We start from the raw sequence: 16010 nt of genomic DNA, 5'->3' as shown, positions 1-16010 counted from the left end.
ATAAATCACGTTCCTGAAGGCTGAAGGCTGTAGTCCACAGTAGAGCAGAAGGCAGGGATGGATATATTTAAATTTTCCATCTTTAAGCTGTCACTCAAAAACTTTGCATCCTTTTTTTAGCGTATTGATCTTCCTGGCTTGTGATAAGACTTCAACTGCTTGGTTGGGCTGTTTTTAGCTTCTGCTTCTTTATTAAAGGCGCTAAATCAGGAATCATAAAAATGCTACTAATTTAGCATTTTTTCACTAGAAATGAAAACTAAAAACAGCACCCAGATAGTGTAACTCTCACGGTTTATTGCCCTAGAAGCCCAGATTTAATTACCATGTGGTACAGCATAATAATGGGTATAATGGAGCCATGGATCATTATATTTACACCTGAAATAAAAGCCGGTATTAAATATGCTAAAATAATTACTATGGATTTTCTGGTACTTTCCCCTAAATATTGTTGCACAGGAATATACCAGGAGTCCCCAAAAATGTATACATACTTTAACAGCTGATGTCTATCATGTTTTGAAAAGAAATTGTCTTTTAATAAACACTGCCTTTATAATTCAAAGTGTGTATACAGCTTTGGGACACACTCTCTCTATACACACACACACACACACACACACACAACACATATGTCAAGTCTGCATTTATATATTAATATATATTTATATATTAATTCTGCATGTTAATTCCCCTCTCCTCTTTTCATTTACAAAGAAACGCACATCCTTAATGTTTTGGCTATTCCTTACCTTACAATATTCTCCCTGCATAAAAAAAAAAAAAAATCAGAACAGCTGGAGAGATTGGCTAATTATCTGGTCAACCCACTCACTAACACACATACACTTTCGGGGCTCTGAGTGGCAAATCGTATCCCACAACCAGAGAACCTCCTGATGCTATGTCTCTCTCACATAAGACTTTCTAGGAGCCCCTCAGCAAACTAGAATTTGTCTCTCCCGTAACAGCTGGCTCCAAAGGGCAAGGCTGGATGTGGAAGGGAGAACTGGCCCTCAGAGCTAATTGGCCATATTTTGCAAAGTGTTGTTGGAAAAGGAAAGCCACAGCCTCCCAAGGCCGGAATCCATGGTAAATATTCTCATGATGAAGGGATAATGTGGTCATGGCCGGGGATCCCAGCACGGTTCTGAATCTCACCCACTCAGGACCAAGCACGGAGCTTGCTCCTACTCCCCACAGCATCCACCCTTGATGTCCACACTGGAAGGGGGGTGGTGACAACTACGAAACAGCTATGAAATCTATTCCCAGCACAACAGCAGCTGGAATCGTAGTCACTGTGCTGACACCCACCTCCAGAGAGGATCCTGAGAGCTGTATAAAACAGCAAACACGTCAATGGAAGGAAGGTTATTTTCTTTTAGTGTATCTATAATAAAATCATGGGTCTTTCATAGACACTTGTTTACTGGACCCATCCTAATGTCAATCATTCTAACCTTCCTGCAACATTTCAAACCTAGCCCCAAATATTTCCTGGTTCGGCCTGGTGCCAGCTACCAGCACAAGGGCATCACCAGAGTTATCAATTTTCTCCGGAGCTCCCCTTTCATGTCTGTACCCCTCATTTCTGTCGATGCTGCTGTTTTCTCCAAACACTACCTTGTGTTCTCTCACACAGGGCCAATTTGGCTGGTCACAAGCTGCAGGTGGATATGTGGGCATGAGTGTGCACTCCCAACCACAGAAGCACATCCTCTCTCTCCTACATAAACAGGGTGATGAACTGGCCCCTTGGAGTTTTCCTGACAGCGGGGCATAACAGTAGCTGCGGTGACCAGGGATGTCCTGGTTCCTCCTCGCAGGGAGGCATTCAGCGCACGTAACAATTACCCATCCATCTCGTTCACACGAAAGGCATGGCAATGCAATTTCAGCTTTATAATCAAGACCATATGACAAAACCCAAGGCCATTAGGGACCAATTTCGAGTATTCTCTGCAAGTCAATGATTTTCCAACTGCACTTACATATGCTGAATAGTTACCTCGGCGTGATCGCACCTGCTCTCGTTTATGTAACCCCTCTGTTTTCCAGAGCCTTTCTTAGCAGTGCAAGAGAGCAAAGTTTTAAAGGCTCGCTGGCTTGTTTCCCCTTCATTAATTTTTTTTTCATTTCCCAAAGCATGGTACGAAAATGCTGAGGGTATAGTTTCTGCTCGTGCCAACGACCATATTTCAGGATTTGCTTTCTTATCTTTCTCTGCTCCTCCCCCCTTGGCCCCTGACTTCATCCTCACTAGCGGCCCCGCTTGCTTTCCTCTGAACTGAAGCCTAGTCTTCCGGGCCCATAACTGCTTCACATGGACCTTTGATCTCACCGCGGCAGGGTCAGTGACATAATAATGTTGTCTCCAAGAGGATGTGATGTCATCATAAATCAAAGAGCTCTCTGAACAGAGGCTCCCCTCGCAGAGTTAAAAAAAAAAAAATGCCCAAGTTATTTAGAAATCATATAAAATGTGACTCAAATATTCTTCCATGTTGTATTTTAAATTGCTTAGACAAATGAATAAACCTATGCCCTTTTTCCAGGTAAAGTTGAACTACTGAAAGCAACAATTTAGTCCACCATTAATGATTTAGCAATTTGGAGGGCAGACAATAAAAAAAAATCGTAAGAGTAATAAGAAAAACATTGGGAAGGCTACGCAAGCTAAGAAATGAACCAGATATTATATTTTACTAGCATTTTCTATAGGTTCCATGCTCTGCCTGATTTTTTAATTGTTAAAAGGAAGAGAAATTATCTCTCAACATCAATTCCTTGCCGTCTTGGTTCTTTAGTTTATAAGTAAAGCTGCATCATACTGTCTCACCTCTGACTATGTTCCTAAGATTATCGGATAATGGACTCCTTCATATGAGTTCCATCACTATTTTTTTAAATTGTGAGACTGTATGGACTAGAAATGCCATAAGTGATAACTGAGAGCAATATCTCCTTTACAAAACCTCAATATGACCCCCTCTCCATTGCAGAACTAATCACAGCCCTGGCTGGTGTAGCTCAGTTACCTGGGCGCCAGCCTGTGCACCAAAAGGTTGACAGTTTGAATCTATCAGGGCACATGCCCAGGTCCTGAGCTTGATCCCCAATAGGAGGCATCCAGCAGGCAGCTGATGGATGTTTCTCTTCCACATCCATGTTTCTCTCCCTCTCTCCCTCTTCTTTCTTCTCTTTAAAAATATCAATAAAAAGTCTTAAAAGAAGAAGAAGAGGAGGAGGAGGAGGAGGAGGAGGAGGAGGAGGAGGAGGAGGAGGAGGAGGAGGAGGAGGAGGAGGAGAGGAGGAGGAGGAGGAGGAGGAGGAGAGAGAAGGAGAGGAAGAAGAAGAAGAAGAAGAAGAAGAAGAAGAAGAAGAAGAAGAAGAAGAAGAAGAAGAAGAAGAAGAAGAAGAAAAATAAATGCACATTGCAGCTGGGCATTTTCAGGAAAATTCTATGAAGATACTTAAGGGAAAAAATCCCTGTCCTGTATTGGAGCCACCAACACCATGCTCAGTTTGCTGCATTCTATGCTCTGGAAATACCTCCCTCTCTCTGTTTAATTTAACTTGACAAGTTTTGGCCTCTTTTAAGGAAACAAGAACAGAATATATTACATGATTTTCAATATCATGCCCTCAGAAGTCCCTAGTGACTTTATCAAGACACATAAACAAGGGGACCTCATATAAAAAGGAGCGAGTGATCATGGCCCCACTATTCCTCCCACTGAATGATACTCTGATTACCTAATCAGGTTCTCAAGTACATAAATACTGCATGCCTGGGAACATCAAGGATATCATCTATACACGGGCACAGGTCAAGTCAACCTGTGTGCTGTGTTTCCTCGATTAAGGGACTTGCCAGCTGACAGGCAGAGGAGGAAGTTGTGACATCCCTCTAGTGATCCGCCTGAGTGTGTGTGAACTTCGCTGTTCACCCAATTGTCACCTCATGGGAACTGTTCGCATTGGCAATGGCATATGGAGTTGGTTTTAACTTAAACTGGAATCTCTTAAAAGGCCTTCCCAAAAGACTGCCCTCTGGTGCTGCCCTGGAAATAAAGCCATTATGTGCCGAGGAGCTCAGACTGTCACATGCTTGACAGTGCAGTTACAGACCACAGAAATGGCCACGTTTCCGAAGAAATCACAAAATGTGGATGGCTAACAGATCGGCTTGAATAATTCCTGTGTCACTCATGTGCCAATTATTCATCTGTCAAAGCTTGCAAACAGGGAGTAAACAATACCAAATGTTTAACCTAATAAAAAACAAAAACAAGAAGAAAAAATGCAAATACACATAGGAAACCCTAATATTTTTCCATAATTTTAAAATGTTATTTTCAGTCCTGATAAAGAGTTCAAGATGATGAAGCTAGATTATGAAAAGCATCATATCGCTGTGATGCCAAAAGTATTGAGCATTGAGCCCTGGCTGGATAGCTCAATTGATTATAGCATCATCCAAGTATGCCAAGGCTGCAGGTTAGATCCTCAGGCATGGCATATAAAGGAATCAGCCAATGAATGTTCAAGTAAGTCCCTCTCTTTCTCACTCCTCCCTTCCTCAGTCAAAGAATCTAGAAGTAAAAAATGCTTGGTTCAATTCTTATACTTCTTTGCGGAACCTTAGGAAACATAATTGTCTCTATACTTTGCTCTCTTCCTCATAGTCACTTCTTCCCAGTCTTCTCTGCTGACCATTCTCCATTTCTCTGTATTCTGATTATTTAAAAAGCTAAGTCCTGAGACCTTTTATAAAAAAAATTCTTCTATACTCCATCCCTATGTGGCCACATCTAGCCCCCCCAGTTTTGAATACGATATGCATATATGCTGACAGATCCCAAATTTGTAACTTTAGCTTTAGATGTCAACTTTGAACTTCACAGTATTTTATCCATCTTCCTACCGGGCACAATTCATTTAGATGCCTACTTTGCATCTCAAAATCAAAATTTCCAGATGTTGCTCTCCTGTTGATCTCTGCTCTTTAACTACATCTAAGCTCCCTCAATATTTTCTATCTTCTTGTTGCTCAGACCAAAATCTTTAGCTACATCCTTGATTTCTTCTTTCTCTAAAATCACTCAAGCCATCTGTATGCCCATTCATTCCGCAAATGTGTCATTCATTAATTCACCACCATATTCCTGGATCCTAGCAAAAATAATTTAACCCTCTGAAAGTATGGAGAAGACTGCATACCCAGGCTGTTTGCAAATTTAAGCACATGACATTTTTTAGTCCTCAACTGTATTATCCTCTAAAAGCTGCAAATATATCTATTTAAAAGAAAAACTAAAACAGTACTTTCAAACAAAATGACCTTGTAAACAAGGCTAAATAAATAGATGAATCAAACATACTTTCTAAAACAGTGAAAAATTATATATCCATACCTATCTATCTCGATGTACACATACACATATATACACACATGCAGATTCTATTAATTGGAGAAATAATAAAATAGATAAATAAACTAATCTTTACTGAGTGTTTACCATGTGCCAGGAACTGTTAGTTTTCACAAGGACTCCCATGAGGGACTATTCCCAGGTTACAGATTAGGAAATTGAGTTTTATGGTGTTTAAGCTACATGTTAAGTTTAAACAGCGAGTCAGTCCCAGAGCGAGAATTAAAACTCCATTATATTGTATCATTTTGCCTAATTTCTATATATAGGTATGCATGCATATTAATTTAAATTAGAAATAGAATATTAAATAAAGAAGTCTCAAATATGATGTAATCAATATTAGTCCCTTGGAAGTTTTAAAATTGTATGAGCTTTTATAAAATGATTATAATGTACACATTTTTATAGTTTTCAAATTGTATTTGTAATAGTTTATATAAAAATTTATGTGTTTTAAGCATAAATTATGAAGCATAATAATAAAATAAACTCTCCTGAACCTTCTATCCAGCTAGACAGGTATGGGGACCTTTTTTCTGCCCAGGGCCATTTGGATATTTATAACATCAATCTCAGGCCATAAAAAGTCATCAACTTAAAAATTAGCCTGTTATAGCCAAAACCGGTTTGGCTCAGTGGATATAGCGTTGGTCTGCGGTCTGCGACTGAAAGGTCCCAGGTTTAATTCCAGTCAAGGGCATGTACATTGGTTGCAGGCACATCCCCAGTAGGGGGTGAACAGGAGGCTGCTGGTCCATGATTCTCTCTCATCGATGTTTCTAGCTATCTATCCCTCTCCATTCCTCTCTGTGAAAAATCAATAAAATATATTTAAAAAAAATAAGCCTGTTATATTTGGTCAAACATTTAATTAACTGATCCTTAATGCCTTGGCAGGACCAGACGAAATGATTTCACAGGTTTTATACGGCCCCCGGGCTGCACATTCCCCACCCTGCGCTAGAATAATGAGCATTGCCCAAAAGATTAAATATATCCATGGTCCTTTCTTTAATCAAACTCAGCTCCCCGAGGTAAACACTATCTTGAATTGAGTTCAGATCATTCTTTTGTTTTTCTTAGATATTTGACCACAACATTGTGTCCCTAGATCTTATATATATATATAGTTTAGATTTCTTTCTATGTGATCTTTTAAGATGGTATCATTTTGTATAAAGTTCTTCGGTGTTTTTTTTTTTTTCCTCATTAAATGTTAATGCTTCTATGATTCAGAGTTGTGGTTCATTGATTTCACTGCTCTATTGTATTCCATTTTATGATGATTCCAAATTTATTGGTCCATCCTTCTGCTGACTTCTCCTATAAATATCAAGGCATGTTATAAAGCTACTGTGAGGCATTATGATATTTACACAATAGACAAATTGATCAACAGAACCAAATAGAGAGCTTAGAAACAGGACCACACCAGATGGTAACTCGGTATTTAACAAGAGTAAGTTGCAGATCTGTGGGGAAAGGATGAACTCTTTGGAAAATGGTGCTAAGATAATTGATGATCTGGAAAAGAAACACTGCCTTATATTACACACAACAGCAAATCCAAGATGGATTAAAAGCTGAAAGCAAACTTCTAAAACTTTAAGAAGACAATATAGAAGGATAACTTTATGACTCCCAGTTAGGAAAAATAAAATTATTTTGGACAACAGAAAAAAGTGCTGACCATAATGGGAAAAATTGATAAATTCTAACTAATAGTCAGAGAATGCTTTCCTAAAAAGATTCCTTAAAGAAAATACATGGAGAATTATTAAGAATTTCTTTCTTAAGTACAATTCCCTGTTCCCTAAAATAATTACTATTTGAGCACCTCACTCTGACTTCATCTACTTCTCCCTAGTGCTCTGAAAAGTGGGTACTACATACGCACTATTGATTAACATTCATTCATTTTAAAACCATTTTCTGTGGCAGCATATGTAAAATTCTACCTTGCTCTAAACAAAGTCGACTAACTATAGATGGCATTGTTGTAGCATATATCATATTCTCAATTACCCTGTATGAGAGCAAAGACTGATACCAGTAAAACTTCATTTAAGTTTTTTAATTCAATTGAACCAGGAGGTCATTGACACTTCAGTAATTGCTATTGAAAACCATTTGGCTGAAAGAGAAACACACACACACACACACACACACACACACACACACACACACACACGCGCGCGCGCGCTCTCGGGCGCACGCCCAAAATAAACTGTGACATAATCTTTTCTACAGATAATTCATTTTAAAAGAATTACCTAGTTTGGTTCTTAGTACAAGATCAGCATTGCGATGTTTTTACCTGGTAGATGTGGTGATGATTCGAATATAGTCTAAACATGACATAATTTATATGACCCAAATAAAAAATTGTCACTGCTTCTTTCTCCCAATATTCCCCTGTTTGCAAATGGAAAGCCCAGGTCTTAAGGTTGGTTCTAGTTCTAAACTCTGGAATAAGCTCAAAGAAATTAAAAGACTTAGAGAGAGGAAGGCAGTGGTTGGGAAGAATCTGTGACCAGCCCTCTTTCTACAGATGGCGACAGAGTGGCAAGTGGGTGACCACAGGGGAGTCCCCACTACTGTCCAGGTCCCCATACTACTGAACGCTGGTGACCTGGTTATTCCCACAAATAGGGACCTTCAGGAAAGTATTTGACTTTTTCTGACTTCCTTGCTGTTTTCATTCCAAGAATAAATGGCTCAGCGTAGCTCCTTGCCTAACATTCCCTAGTCTGGGAATTTTAAAGAGCGTGGTGCCCCAGAAGAGCATGGCAGAGACAGGGGTGTGGGTGCACAACTGTGACTATAAATGTATTCTGTAAAGTCTGGCCTCTGGCCTCTCGTCCACTAGATCAGTGTTTCCCAAACTTTTGACATGTGTACCCCCTTCTATAATTTTTGTAACGCTGAGTACCCCTCGTACTCATGAGAATGTAGAATTAGGCGCAGCTAAGCATGGTGCAGTGCATATTCCCATCAAACTCTGGTGCAATGCGTACCCCACCACACTCTTCCTGTACCCCTTGGGGTACGCGTACCACACTTTGGGAAACACTGCACTAGATCATGAGTTCCCACCAGTGGGGACCTTCCGGTATTTTTTTCTTTGCTATACTATAAAGTTCATTGTTAGGCTCACAAATCCTATTATTTAAAAATAAATAAATAAATAAATAAACAAGTCACCATAATACCAGAAGGCATGACTAGAGGTATAAGGAATCATTGAACTCTAATCGTTGTAACTGTATTAAAGATGCTGTGTTTCAGGGCTCTACCACCCATGTTCTACATGTAAAAGGTAGAGCTCCGAAAAGAGCAGTGAAAACGCACACAGGGGCGGAAGTCAGAAACTGGGAAGCGTGTCCATGAATAGACGAGACGGTGATAAGCCCAAGAAGGAAGCAGGTAAATTCTCACTCTTCCCGCATGCAGAGGGTGGCTCCTGCAATTATGGAAACAGCCTAGGATTCAGATACACAAGCATCTTGGCTTGAGACCCATCTGCCCGTCAGTGTCATGTACAAGCCATGTGATCCTGAACAAGTTCTGCCATCGCTCTGGCTGTTTTGTGAAAGGATAGGAATGAATCCTCGGCTCCCTGCCTTGCCGGGAGATTTGATGCGATGACGTACTTAAAACACTTGGTAAACTGGAAGGCATTATAGGAACATGATTCATCTATTTAAAGAACAATTATCGAAACCGATTCTCCGAGGAAAGAACAAAGGAAATGGGTTTATTTAATTATAGCAGAAGGAATTTATATTAGGCAGCGGGAAAAGCACCCTGGCAGTGACACTGATTACAAAGGAGGGAGCTGGATGCTTTCTGAGGAAGAAACCATCGTTGCTGGAGAGAAGTAAAACAACGCTGCCTGCAGGTAGAGCGAGAGAGTATGTGTCATTCCTAGCGCTACTTGGGATAGAAATCGGGTGCAAAATTAATAAAAGTCTTTGGCTGCTGCCAAGACCGGTTTGGCTCAATGGATAGAGCGTCGGCTTGGGGACTGAAGGGTCCCGGGTTGGATTCCGGTCAAGGGCATGTACCTTGGTTGCGGGCATATCCCCAGTAGGGGATGTGCAAGAGGCAGCTGATCGATGACTCTCTCTCATCGATGTTTCTAACTCTCTATCTCTCTCCCTTCCTCTCTGTACAAAATCAATAAAATATATATTTTTTTAAAAAGTCTTTGGCTGCTTTAGTCATCTAAGACAGCCCTGAGGAATCTAATAGCATCACACTATGTAATTCTAAAGCATTTGCTGGCTCCTTCTTGAAAAAGTTGAATGAAGACCTGTCTCTTCCCCTCCATTCTTCCCAGATGAATATCTGTGAGTGAGTCACCAACCTCCAAGAGTAATTTGGTGGCAGTGTGCCGAATATGAAGCCATGCAGGGATGTCCTCGGGGAAATTCAGGGAAGGGGACAATAACACCACTCTTTGATTTTTCCCACGAGCCACATCGAGGGCCCACTCTGTAGAACGTGCTGGAAGGATGCAGGAGAAGCTCAAGCAGACACGGTCTCTGTTCTCAAGGAGTTTCAGTTCAGTAGGAGAGGCAGACATTACCTAAAGCCACATTATTGAAAAGAAATGCCCAGAAAGTATACAATAAAGGTATTTATCATACAAACCAGAAAAGATAAGGGTGGCCCTTAACAGTAAGTATTAACTAGGCAAAGGTAAGACTTGAAGATTTTGTAGCCGAATGGCCAGCAGGTGCAAGGGTCCTGTGGCAGAAGGGAGCTTGGTGAGTCCAAGAATCTATAAGATGGACAGAGGGGGAGCAGGGGCTGAGCCAAATGAGAGAGAGATGGATGGAGCTAGACTGGAAAGAGACTTGTAGACCATCTTTAGGATGTTGGTCTTTATCCTCAAAGCAATGTGAAGTCACTATTGCAATGAAGGTCAAGAGAAAAGTAAACCACAGAACCTAAGAATGGCTGTGGAGAGGCCTTCACTGGTCTGTGATGAAATGGAGGAAGGATTGAAAATCACTGGGAGCCTCTTTACATTGCAGGGGAGCTTGGCCAGCCGCCACCTTCTCTCCTTCCAAGTGGACCAGGCCCCGGTCATGTCAGCTCTGCAGCCTGTGGACAACTCCGCTGAGCTGCTCCTCTGCTCCCTACAGAAACCGAACATTGGGCCATGGGGGTTTGGGACATGCAGTCCACAGAGAAATGCGTATTTCCTAAGGTGGTAAAAGTGTATGGAGGGCGATCCTGGTAGCTGACAAAAATGAATGTGAGTCAGTGCAGGACCACCTAACACTGGGGGCAGTCCAAGAAAGAGAAACTGCCTTTTAGACTTACATAACCTCTTTTCTGCTCTAGATAATGGCTATCTATAAAAAATGGCCCTACTATTAGTAGCTCAGTATTTATTTATTTTTTAAAGAGAAAGAGAGAGAGAAGAAAAAAACTCTGGCAGGGAAATAATAACAAAATATATGATCCACAGAGGTGGTGGAAAGATATGATGTTATTTTACATATTTGATATAGAGCCTAAATTAAGCCATAGAAAAGAGCCCATGAATCTTCACAGCCTCATTATCAAGCCTCCTTAAACCTCAAATACAGAAAAATACATTTCATAAACAAAGACCCAATAGGATTTTAATAGTACAATAAATTTCACAGACATTTGCACTAATCACATTTCACTACATTTTTTTTTTTTTTAAGAAAGAAATTCCATTTGACGGAGAGTCAGATTTTGAAAGAGGGCACAAAATATATTTTAGGGAGCCGGTTTTCAACTAGCCATGGAAACGCGTCAAATATATTAGAGTCACATCAAGTATTAGGAAAGTGAAAATATGCACATATGCTTCTCCCCCCACTCCTCAGACTTCCTGTGTCAGGTCTCAGTCCCCTAAATCTCTCCTATCGCATCTTCCCTCCAACCAGCCCACAGGGCAGGAAAGTCAGACCTCAGTGAGAGCTGTCAGTCCCTGAGGTGTTGGAGGATCCTGCATACCATTCCACAGCTCTACCTTTTCTTCAATCTGTGGGTGGGTTTTCTGGTGCACGTTTCATCTGTTCATTACCTAATTTTACTGAAGAAGCTCCAGCTTGAATGCCATCGTCACAATAATCTCTAAGCCAAGAGATATGTTTACCCAGGACTCCCCATAGATTAGAGCAAGAGGGGGTCTTACTTGGGCCCTGCCCTTCAGCTGGCTCTTCTCTGACCTTCTCCATGGATCAAAAGGATGTGCCCACCTAAATGTACCCCCATTCTCAAATCTGTTAAGTCCTGGGACCCTGTTAAGTCCTGGGACCATGTTAAGTCCTACCTTCATGGTCCCAAGCTTACTTTGGGGAGGGGGGAGGATGAATTTTTAGATGAGATTAACCTTTATTTTTATTTCTTTAAATATGTTTTCATTTATTTGATTCTTATACACATGTTGAATCATTCAATCATGTATGCATTCGTTTAGCAAATATACAGGGATTTCTCTGATGTACCAGTTGTTATTCTAAGCTCTGGGGATACCACAGAGACATTCTCTCTTTCGCAAAACTTAAAGAGTCCAAAGGGGGAAGTGAGCAATAAAAATAATGCAAACACGATATTCTGAGAGCGGTAATGCAATTTTGGAGGTATTCCTTAAGCAACAAATGAGTGAATGTGGAAGTCCTTTATGGAAACAAACTTTATTTTTGGCTGGCCTTTTTTACCACCAAACTGGGAAGAAAAAAAAAAAAATTAAACAGAGGATCTCTTTTACGTTTCTATTAACTGTGGCTCCTGAACTAATTCAATGATGAGTCCACTTAACGATTGCTATTTACCAAAGCACATCCTGGACTGCTATCCCTTCTATGGAAATGTTAGGTCTGACATGGAGAATAGATTCCTTTGAACCTGAGAGGAGGAGGGGCACAGCGCATGAAAGAACTGCCATCTTCTTTCTTTCAGTTTCAAGTGCATCCCTTCCCTTACCTCAGATTCTAATTCAAGGGGCTGCAGCCCCATGGTCCTTCCCTCAAACCAGGTTCCATTAAGCCACTGAGCCACTGATAGTGGCTTTTTAATTTAATCCTTCAGGTGTTGCATCAGACAGAACAATGCTGGGAGCCACCAGTGGAAATATGATTGAAGCTCCCTCACCACCACCATCCCCCTCCCCCGATACCGCCCGGCGCCCCCTTCCCCCTGCACCCTGCAAGTTTTACTATCAATGCAAAACCCACAAATAAAAATGAAGATGGGAAAATGCATCACTGAAAATCTAATGTGCAGTTGGCTAAATGATAAACCAATTTGAATTAGCGAATACTAATTGAAAAACTGCATGACAAAGTATTTTCCCATTAAAACAGAAATTTGCTAAAGGCGTTTTCAATTATTTATGGTGCTTCGGTGAGAAGCTCCACACACATCCTAACTTTGCCTACTGATCGGGTTTTGAGCACACCAGCACCTAGCCCAAATGACTTTAACAATTCAATGCCAATGACCTTGAGGATGTTCTTCGATTTTTATGAGGTTCTTTTTTCTCTCTCCACTGTCCTCACACCTAACTGAACAGATGCTTTTCACTTGATAGCCTAATTACGATCTCTGAGTTTTAATATTTTTAACCTTATCAGGGCTTATCCGCATCCCAGAATCAGTTCAGTAGACTTTATGAGACAAGCGGACTATGTAGTCATTGTGGCCATCTGAAAGGACATTTTGGATGAAGGACTGTCTCCCTTTGAAGTTCACAAATATTTGAACGTCCTTTCAAATGCTGAGATAACGTACTCTCCTCAAAATCAGGGCAGAGGTGACTGCTGGGAGCCAGAATTGTGGATTCCTAGCCCACCGGGAAGGGAATATATTTGGAACATATTATAATACCCTGTTGGTGCCCAATAAATGTTTATTAATGAGCCCCATGCTTTGACCCAGGCGTGGAGAATAAATCCAAGGAAGGAAGATTATGCAAACAGACAGGAAGGTCACCCAGCCCTACATGGGGTGTGGCCCATGGTGGGGGCAGGCCCAAGGCACACAAGTGACAGGACATTCTCCTGGGTGTCCAGAGGTGACCCTCATGAACCCCACGCCCATAGTTGCCTAGTCCATTATAAAACCGCGTGGAAGAACATTTTAGTCAGTGGCTGTTAAAATGGTTGTTTGAGAACAAAACGAAACCACACACACGCTCTCTTCTTAAGAGCTTAAAAGATTATTGGGCCAGACTCCTGATGGATACTCAAGAGTGAGAGAATCACATCTCAATGACCTATGAGATTCATTAGTAATCAATATGTCTACCTTGTGCAGCTGGATGGTGGAGAGCTCTCCTGCAGCCAGACTTAGAAATGTCTCTCTAGCGAACTAATTTCACATGAATGAGATGTGTTAGAAAGAATGACAAGTCCTGGGAATTCACGTGATCCCAAGTGATGACAGTGGGTAAGGGGCCCTGGAAAGGCAGCCTTTACAAAACAGTATCACTGTCCCTGATATAAATCCGAAAAGGCACGGAGCAGTTACCAACATGCCTAGTCAGATGCATCTGTCCTTCCCAACACTGCAGAGCAGACCGTGTGACTTGGCACCAGTTGTTAGCTATTTAAAATGATTGTTTTTAATCTAGTAAGTAAAACTGAAATTTGCAGTGGTTTCTTGTAATAAAATATTTATGATGCTAGGAAAATAGCTAAATAGCTCTGTTCTGAAAGTAAACAATGGAAGGAAACTACACTGCTATCTTCCCCGTAGGACATAGAGCTCAAAACACGCGCACATAAAAGACAGCCAGATCTAGCATTAAGCTGTATTGCATGGACATTCTCTTCTGTTAATTGAAATCTTATCTCAGGTGGCGATTACCTCTTTCCTCAGCTGCCCTCACCCTTTCTAGCCTGAAGGCCCAGAACTTGTGAATTATTAAACAATCATATTTGTAGCAGCAAATTGATTTTTGAGAGAATCCATATTGATTGAAATATTCAAGACTAATGATTTTGAGGTTAAGGTGTTTAGATGGTATTGCCTCTGATGGACTAAAAGGGTAGGGCTTTTATTTTTTTCCTATTTATATTATTTTCCATTAATTGCTAGTTGAACTTGCTCTTCCTTTTGAATCCATCCATCATACTAAAACCTGGTGGGGCCAGTTGGCTTTCTAAAACAATGCCAGGTGTTGCCCGAGTCCATGAAAAAAGGAGACCATATAGGTGAGCCAGCTGGTTGGCATCCTAACTACCTGGGCTGAAGTCATATTTGTAGTTGTTGGTTAGGCTAATTAGGCATGCTTTATTTCAGTCATTGCAGCTTCATGGAATAGCATCCTGGTTTAATTCTTTTAAGCTTCTGTTCCTTTTAAGTTGGAGTGTTGAAGTGTATGGGGAAGGGAGTAATATGTGTGTGTAGACACACACACAGACGCACACATTATGAGCATTTTCTTCTCTGACATACTGGGTCATACTTAAAGGGAGTGTTAGTTTAGAGTGATTTATATTTTGCATATTATACACGGTTTCTTCATACTTTCCCTATTAGCCTTGGTACTTTTATCAGATACATCTTTCCCAGGAACTTGGACTGGATGTTTTTATTACTTGGTGGTGGGTAAGTTGTGAAACAAGCTTTGAAGTATGAATTCAGCCCTGGGAGACTTGCAGAGCAATGAACTTGCAGAAGGTGTTAGGGTCTATCCTGGAGAGCAGTCCTTTTTGCAATTTTTGTCACAGGGGAGGACAGTTTAATCCCCAGTTTAATCCCCTATGCCACACACAACTGCCAGTGAGTCACACGAGAGTCACCCGAGAAGCGCACAGTGGTGAGAACTGGGTAAATTAATAGCTAGTTACCAGGAAAAAGGAACACCAAGTTCATAGTCAAATGCATGTCACTGTAGGTCAGCACCTCTGTCATACATGGACACATACTATAATAACTCCTGAGAGTATTTGAGATGTCTTACCTTGATTCAGTCTCTCAAAGGAGTTTGTAGATGATTCATAGGCTCAGATTCCAACACTTAATAAATACTAGTAAGATTATCTTTGTGATACCAATTCTGTAGGAAATCTTAGTGCTGGTCTGCCACTGATTGGCTACATAAACTTAGCATATTTACTATCACCAGACCTCAGAAGTTCATATAAAATAAGGTAAACAAAAGCTTCTCCATTTTTGAAATACAGTACAGTGCACCTACACATTTTTATTATTGTAGTTGATATTCGAGTTAGAAGCTAAGGTTTTTAAGGTTGTAGAATGAAAGTCTGTGGCTCAGACATTTTCTTTCTCTCTTATCCCACATCAAAATCATCACCAAATCCTGGTGGCATGACCTTCACAGTATATCCAGGGACCCCCTCCACGTCTCCCACCCCCAGGCGTACCTCTGGGGTCCAAGCCACCGTCACCTCTTCCTGGAATAGAGCTGTTGCCTCCTAGTGGGTGTCTTAGCTTCCGGCCTTGCCTCTCCTCAGTCTACTCTCTAAACAGCGGCTGGAACATCCTGTATAAATGTAAGTTACATCAGGTCACTCATCTCCCCAAAACCCTGCAGATGGCTTCTTCTCC

At 41.0% G+C, this 16010-nt stretch overlaps 1 protein-coding gene across 4 annotated transcripts in view; it reads right to left on the bottom strand.

Moving 5' to 3' along the window:
• The window catches only part of ESRRG (estrogen related receptor gamma), a 444044-nt gene that overhangs the window by 321634 nt on the left and 106400 nt on the right, over window positions 1–16010 (bottom strand). For 3 of the 4 annotated variants that reach the window (XM_036453512.2, XM_036453510.2, XM_045587117.1), the window contains one exon: window positions 15827–15945. The exons of the other annotated variant lie outside the window; for it this stretch is intronic. The gene's annotated coding sequence lies outside the window, so the exon portion shown is untranslated. The remainder of the gene's footprint in view (window positions 1–15826; window positions 15946–16010) is intronic. 4 annotated transcript variants of the gene reach the window in all.

Source organism: Pipistrellus kuhlii, unplaced genomic scaffold, assembly GCF_014108245.1.
Source record: "Pipistrellus kuhlii isolate mPipKuh1 unplaced genomic scaffold, mPipKuh1.p scaffold_m20_p_25, whole genome shotgun sequence".
In the NCBI taxonomy this organism is placed as follows: Eukaryota; Metazoa; Chordata; class Mammalia; order Chiroptera; family Vespertilionidae; genus Pipistrellus; species Pipistrellus kuhlii.
Note: the sequence above shows the minus strand (reverse complement) of the source record. Positions and strands in the feature narration are given on the sequence as shown.